The 8,378-nt window shown below is 41.0% G+C and overlaps 1 long non-coding RNA gene across 1 annotated transcript; it reads right to left on the bottom strand.

Moving 5' to 3' along the window:
- Window positions 1–5,718: 5,718 nt before the first annotated feature.
- LOC134454668 (uncharacterized) lies at window positions 5,719–7,430 on the bottom strand. Its single transcript, XR_010035888.1, has 6 exons — window positions 7,124–7,430; window positions 6,898–7,014; window positions 6,713–6,768; window positions 6,442–6,624; window positions 6,148–6,295; window positions 5,719–6,040 (listed from the first exon to the last, which is right to left on the bottom strand). It is a non-coding gene; the product is annotated as an uncharacterized LOC134454668 (long non-coding RNA).
- Between the last annotated feature and the right edge of the window lie 948 nt (window positions 7,431–8,378).

Raw genomic sequence — 8,378 nt, 5'->3', positions numbered from 1 at the left:
TCCCAACAACCGGGAGGAGTGCCCGGTTTTTCCGGAGCTCAGAAATGATATGTGTATTGCTCTTGGCCTGACTAGAAGCAATGCTGAAGGTGTTGTGTTATCAGGAGGGCATGGCCTGGCTAGGTTTGGACATCAATGATGACTCATTCTGGACCAACACTGCATGTCAAGAAGTGTCTCAACTTCCTGAACAGTCGTGGCAAGTTCTTCGCCATCATGACCACATTTCTAAGACAAACCATTAAGTGCAACCAAGATCATTTGTGTACCTGTCCATGCACAACACACTGGAGACAATTGATAAAGATATAAATGGTTCATGTATTTCTTCCAGAATCCATGGGATGTGAGGTTTTAAGCTGAAATCCTATGGCATGCCCCTTTAGGAGACAAGGAGAATGAGTGGAGTTGAAAGGAAATTCACGCCTATTTAGGAAATTGTACTTGATCCCACTTTTTTGCATTGGTGGAACAGGGTATGATTTAGCTTGGTTACCATAATGATGGAGTGACCATCACTAGGGTTGTGAGTGTGTTCTGACTGTCACACCAACGGGCTTGGCTCTTTGGTGTATGTAGCGTTCATGGCCCCAGTTTACTACCCCAGAAGGTCTGGGTTCGATTCTCGGCTGGGCAACTCTACTCCCCTTTGCCACAACCATATTGAATGAGTTTGGATACACCACCCACAAAGTGATCACAATAGTGATGCAAGCCACTCAACAAGCTTCTCTTCTGGCACCACCAGAGTCTCAAACAGACTGTAAGGATGCTGAGTTCTTCTCTTTACCCAACAGGCTGCCAGAAATCTGCATCTTTCCAAAGAACAATTGCACTCAAACCCACCAGAAAAGACTTTTCCCACATACAACTGTACTATGTATGCATGTTGCTCTAAACAAATACATAATAAACATGGGTGAGCGGTAAGGGCATCATGGGTGAGCGGTTAGGGCGTCAGACTTGCGTCCCAGAGGTTGCCGGTTCGACTCCCGACCCACCAGGTTGGTGGGGGGAGTAATCAACCAGTGCTCTCCCCCATCCTCCTCCATGACTGAGGTACCCTGAGCATGGTACCGTCCCAGTGCAGTGTTCACTTGTGTGCTGTGGAGTGCTGTGTCACAATGACAATGGGAGTTGGAGTTTCCCAATGGGCTTTCACTTTTCGCTTTCAATATCTTGTTTTTTACTGGTGCTAATACCTGATCTGACTACTGTGCGCGTATGTACAATTTTATTCATTTATTTATGGTTACTGTAATGTTTTGGTATTTTGTGGCTGTGTACTTAGGATAGGTTAAGATAAGTTAAGATGTATTATTGGTTGTGCCTGTGCAAATAGATGTTATAATGTCATGCACTTTTACTGTTTGTCATGTCTTGTCTACACGGGAGGCAGTGAAAAGTGACATTTTGAATCCTTCGTATGGATTCCATGCTTTTTACCATTGATCATCACTGTCAAAATAAAATAAATAAATATATTTTAAAACATGCACATACAAAACATGTATATTAATGTATAAAATAATCATAATTGAAAAAAAAACCTAAAATGCACACAAAGAATAGGTTAGCAGTATTTAGCCTAACCGCTAGGCCAAATTTGTCTAATATTACAGTACCATACAGTTGTAAATTGATTTTTTTAACAGCAGACTGCACTAATAACCATATACATATCAAGGACATAGTCTAATTACAACATTACAAGGTTGAAACATGCATCAAACACCACTATTCCTGGTCATTTCAATGCAATTTTAAGGCCAGAGTCAATTTAAGGGCCCTGTGGCGGCCATCTTGAAAATGAGGCCTTTCCTGAAGTCAGATTTTGGCAGATTTTTAGTATGTTGTTAAGTACATCAGATAGTACTGTAAACCACTGAGAAACCTTTTGTTAGAATTTTTTTGGGGTTAAGTCATAACTGCACCTGCCTATAATGTTGTCATATTTCTGTAGTTTGTAGGCCTAATTCATTATTAAAGTGTTACATGCATTTGAAATGACAAGGCAAATGTTGAAGGATGATGATGTTTAATAGGAAAATATCAGGAATACAACATAGGTAAGAGGGTACCCTACTAACAATTTTTAGTTCTATGAAGGTTCCTGGAACACAAGCCCATGGTTCCAGTTTAGTTCTGGGTACCTCCCCAGAGAGTCATTTTTGGTTATTTTTCCGTTCTCACTTGGTTGGCAGGAAAGTTTAATTTTCGTTCCTAGAATGTTATATGTGTAGTTCCCATTCCGTTCCCTTATTGTTCTCTCACCGTCACTTTATTCCTGTTCATGTCATGTTTGTTTCCTTGCCGTTCCCATATGGTTCCCTTAACCTTGTTGGTTGCATATTTGGTTCCTTAGACATGCTCCTGATGTTCCCCCAACCTTGTTTATTATTGTGAATGTGTTTTGGTCCTGCCCCACTATCTCTCACCATAGTTGAGGTACCCTGATCATGGTACTTAAGCACCTCCCATCTTCCACCATGACTGAAACACCCTGCGCCTGGCATCAGGTTGCCACACTGCTCTCTAATATAGAGTTTAAATTTGCTGAAAACATGTATGATGTCTATGTTATACATATCAGTCTATGCCGATCTGTACCACAATGTGAGAGAAATATCAGCTGAACATGTATAAACACAATCTAGCGGGGATTAATACCAAATGTTTTCCTTAATGAAGTTAAAAGATAACCATACCATCTACATCAAGTGCACAATAGAGCAAGCAATGTAACATGTGCTGTTACTGACTAGCTCACAAAGCAAGGCACAAGATATAGCTAACAAATGCCATAAGCCAAAAGCGCTATTAGCTTGCTTGCAAAGCAGGTAAACAAGCGCTATGCTGTGCCATGCTGACCAGCCAGCAGGCAGGCAGGCAGGCAAATAACTAAAGCACTCTGACAGTCCAGGTTTATATACAGGCGCAAGAGTACCATGTGACCAGATTGATTAGGAGTTTTTCAGGTGCAAGCAATTGAGTCATGATATACCAGCCCTAAGTAATTAGGCTTGGCCAGGCGCTGATGGACAGATTGGTTGTGAGGGGCCTGCTTGTTACCGGCAAAGGTGTAACAAGTTCTCAAGTTATTTCTTTGACTCACCACATCTTTCGTGTGATGTTGTGTGCACAGCCAAACCTTAGATCAACCCAACCAAGTTGAGTTAAATGAATGAAATGGAATAAAAACAAAATAGATTGTGTACATGATTAAATCTGGAGGAAATACTGTTACTAATATATAGATGTATATGATTTAATCGGGTGGACAGTCATCATTGTTTATGCTCTGAACAACACAGTATAAACAAAGTTGGGGGAACATCAGGAGCACGTCTAGGGAACCAGACGTGACCAGACCTATAATGTAACCATCAAGGTTATGGGAACCGTATGGGAACGATGAGGGAACAAACATGAAAAGCAATAAAGGTACGGTGAGAGAACGGCGAGGGAATGGAATGGTAACCATACATATATCGTTCTGGGAACTTAAATTAAACTTTCCTGGCAACCCAGTGAGAACCGAAACAGAACCAAAAATGACGTATCCGAAACGTATCCAGAACCGAACCGGAACCAATGGCTGCTTGGTTTTTACTGTAACCAAAGGGAACATTTCTAAGTGGTAGATTTTGGTTTGGTAATAACCCCAACCTTTAGAGAACCAAAAGTAAAACGTTCTCTTTACGTTCTCTGTTACTAGGGTAACAGTGCAACATTACAATGTTTTTTCATAATAAAATGCAAACAAGGCAAAAAAACCAAACAAACAACAAAAGCAAACAATGTAAAATGCACAAAATAAGAATGAAGATGGCAAAAATGGATGTGAGTGCATATAATGTGTTTCCAGTCTTGAGGCTGAGGGAATGCCTAATTGACAAATATCAATAATTCAACATGGGTGAGAACAGTCCCTAGTAACAGAGAACGTAAAGAGAACGTTTGACTTTTGGTTCTCTAAAGGTTGGGGTTATTACCAAACCAAAATCTACCACCTAGAAACGTTCCCTTTGGTTACAGCAAAAACCAAGCAGCCATTGGTTCCGGTTCGGTTCTGGATACGTTTCGGTCGGATACGTCATTTTTGGTTCTGTTTCGGTTCTCACAGGGTTGCCGGGAAAGTTTAATTTAACTTCCCAGAACGATATATGTGTGGTTCCCATTCCATTCCCTCGCCGTTCTCTCACCGTACCTTTATTGCTTTTCATGTTTGTTCCCTCATCGTTCTCATATGGTTCCCATAACCTTGATGGTTACATTATAGGTCTGGTCACGTCTGGTTCCCTAGACGTGCTCCTGATGTTCCCCCAACTTTCTTTATACTGTGTTGTTCAGAGCATAAGCAATGATGACTGTCCACCCGATTAAATCATATACGTCTACATATTAGTAACAGTATTTCCTCCAGATTTAATCATGTACACAATCTTTTTTTTATTATTCCATTTCATTCATTTAACTCAACTTGGTTGGGTTGATCTAAGGTTTGGCTGTGCACACAACATCACACAAAAGATGTGTTGAGTGACAGAAATAACTTGAGAACTTGTTACACCTTTGCCGGTAACAAGCAGGCCCCTCACAACCAATCTGTCCATCAGCGCCTGGCCAAACCTAATTACTTAGGGCTGGTATATCATGAATCAATTGCTTGCACCTGAAAAACTCCTAATCAATCTGGTCACATGGTACTCTTGAGCCTGTATATAAACCTGGACTGTCACAGTGCTTTAAATATTTGCCTGCCTGCCTGCCTGCTGGCTGGTCAGCATGGCACAGCATAGCGCTTGTTTACCTGCTTTGCAAGCAAGCTAAAGGCGCTTTTGGCTTATGGCATTTGTTAGCTACATCTTGTGCCTTGCTTTGTGAGCTAGTCAGTAACAGCACATGTTACATTGTTTGCTCCATTGTGCACTTGATGTTTGCAAGCAAGCTAAAGGCGCTTTTGGCTTGTGGCATTTGTTAGCTACATCTTGTGCTTTGCTTTGTCAGCTAGTCAGTAACAGCACCTGTGACATTGCTTGCTCCATTGTGCACTTGAAGTAGATGGTATGGTTATATTTTAAACTTCATTAAGGAAAACATTTGGTATTAGTACCCACTAGATTGTGTTCATACATGCTCAGCTGAAATTTCTCTCACATTTTGGTGCAGTACAGCATAGACTGATATTTTAAGTATAGACATTTCACATGTTTTCAGCAACTTTAAATGTAATCTTAAAAGAGCAGTGTGGCAAACTGATGCCAGGCGCACGGTGTTTCAGTCATGGTGGAGGATGGGAGGTGCTTAATTACCATGATCAGGGTACCTCAACTATGGTGAGAGATAGTGGGGCAGGACCAAAACACATTCACAATAATAAACAAGGTTGGGGGAACATCAGGAGCATGTCTAAGGAACCAAATATGCAACCAACAAGGTTAACGGAACCATATGGGAACGGCAAGGGAACAAACATGACATGAACAGGAATAAAGTGACGGTGAGAGAACAATAAGGGAACGGAATGGGAACTACACATATAACATTCTAGGAACGAAAATTAAACTTTCCTGCCAACCAAGTGAGAACGGAAAAATAACCAAACATGACTCTCTGGGGACGTACCCAGAACTAAACTGGAACCAAGGGCTTGTGTTCCAGGAACCTGCTTAGAACTAAAAAATGTTAGTAGGGGTGCAACATTATATTACAATTTCATCATAAAATGCCATCAAGGCTCAAAGTTAAATAAATAAATAAATAAAAACTATAAATAAAATACAGAAAATAAAAATGTTGGTGTGTGTTTTCAGTCTTGAGGACCAGCTGACCGAAAAAGAATAAGAAACAAAAAGTTTAAACCAACTTAGTAGCCTACCAATGTTTCGTTTAATTAGCTTATTGTGACTATTCATTGATTGATAAAAGACACACTGAAGTTTAATTTACCATCTGTGTATTACAAATTTCAGAATATGCCCAATGCTATTCTCAATATTCGCTTCCTGCAGGACAGAGAAGTTCTGCGTGTAGGTCTCTGCAAATGGATGTAAAGAAAGGTGGGACATTTAAATCTGAATCAAACTTGGCATAACACAGATTTACACAGATATTTTTTACGGAGAATATACCTGCTAATCTTACCTGTTATAACTTTGCAAAGGGTCAGGTTCTGGAATGCATGCACGTTCTATTCCTCCTCTGGCTGTAATGTCCCAGGACATGGTGTGTGGGTAGCCACCCACGGCGGACAGCAGCTGCCGTATTCGCCCATCCCAGGCTTTCCCAAGGTCTACAAAAATTAAAGCAGATGATGAAAATGAAATATGAAAACTAATATGGAAAACATTATGTGGTCCATCTTCATTAGCCAAACCAGTACATTATACATTATATACAGCAACACATAATTCACATAATTATGCCAAAAATAATTACCATTTGGTTTCTCATTTCTGGTTGAGCCAGGCTTCTGGCTAGCTCCACCAGCTTATGCTCTCTACTGCACTGGACCAACAGCAGGTCGTGGCATGTTGAAAGCCATGGCAGCCTTCAAAGTCATGGACTTCCTCTCCATAACCTCCATCTTCCTTGTCATTGGCCCCATGTGCTCTTCCATGGCTACATTTGTGATATAATTCATTTTAGTGTAGGAACATAATATACACGTCATACTGTATGTGAATATGTGTGTAATAGGCCTACTTACCATGTACTTTATGAATTCTGTTATCCTCAAAAGGGTTTTCTTGTGTTCCTCCAGGACTACAGGTGGAATTGAGATGAAATTAATTTTAGTTCAAAACACTTTTGCTGTATGGACGGACATCAACAAGTACACGGAGCGCATACACTTTATAACAACAGCAATACCAGAAGCCCCCTCCTCTTTACCATTCCAAATGTTTTTGAATGGATGATGTTTGTGCCTCAAATCTTCCGAATGGCTGGGTGCTGTGCCATGAGTTTGGGAGGGAGTGGCAGCTTCACAGCTGTGAGGCATTGACATATCTGGATAGAAAGATGACACTAATGTCATTCCTTTAATAGTGGGCTTCTTATGCATATAATTTCAAAACATAAACCCATGTTAACACATCAAATAACTGAAAAAACGTACATGATGGTGGTGGAGGTGTAGATCTGAAAAGAAAACGAAATCTCAGGTCAGGTCACTCGTCCATCTCCACCGGGTGTGGAATGTGTTGAGGTCCATGGTGTTGTCTTCTGCCTGAGCCTGGTCTCTCCTTGCTGCGTCTCGCACAGCCTGTACAGCAGTAACATGCAATAATATAATGCAAGCAATTTGTACCTGTCGCAATGAAAAGTGGGGAAATTTAGATACAACAACAACACCAACACAGATTACAACACCAACATAAATGTAAGCACACAATTTCAGTTTACAAACATTCTTGACAAAAATACACACAGGATTAAAACTGATGAGTTAAGAAGATACATAGTATGACAGTAGCATTGCATTCAATCGAGCAGGAAGGTTTGATGGTAACTTGTGCCTGTGGCTGGTATTCTAAAATGGATAAAATGAACTACAATGCATGTCAGTAAATGAATCTACACTAGAAATACACCCCCACCCCCATGCCACTCTAGCTCCACACAGCCTGCTGCAACACACGCGCGCACACACACACACACTTAGAAATAGATAGATAAATACACCCCCTCCCCTTAAACTGCTGCATACCGTACACACACACACACACACACACAATGCACACAAACAATGCTCTATGCACTACAGTATGTACTTCACATGGCTTCTGGTCTTACCAGCAGTTTAGGTCAGCTCCATTCAAATGGCAGATTTGAGGGGTTCTTTTTTTCAGGATTTTTGTGGGGGTGGGTCTTCTCAGGTGAGGGCCAATCATAACGTGCCAAGAACTGATGCAGCAAAGGCAGTCAGCCGTGAGTCAACAGCTAGGGGCATTTGCATTTGAATAAGCCTAACTGAAGTCACAGGCAGAGATGTGTCTGCATTATAGACACCCTGATCTGTGGTGCTTTCAATAGCATTAGGCCTACCAAAAGACAATATCTCGCACTGAACTGCCCCTTTACCTTAATCAAATTTATGAAAAGCTGTGCTGTCATTGAAACTGATGCTTTATCGCCTTCAATGAGTTATTTATAGATTATAGGTCTGTGTACAAATGTAGTCAGAAACATTGAAAACACAACGACAAACAAGTTTGTACAAGATAAAATGCAGTGGCCAGCTACCATTTAATATGTGGACTCTTTACAGCCAAACTTACATGCTAGACACTCCTGCCTATCACATGCACGCATACACACACACACACACACACACACACACACACACACACACACACACACACACACACACA

This window comes from Engraulis encrasicolus, chromosome 1 (assembly GCF_034702125.1).
Source record: "Engraulis encrasicolus isolate BLACKSEA-1 chromosome 1, IST_EnEncr_1.0, whole genome shotgun sequence".
Classification (NCBI taxonomy): Eukaryota; Metazoa; Chordata; class Actinopteri; order Clupeiformes; family Engraulidae; genus Engraulis; species Engraulis encrasicolus.
Note: the sequence above shows the minus strand (reverse complement) of the source record. Positions and strands in the feature narration are given on the sequence as shown.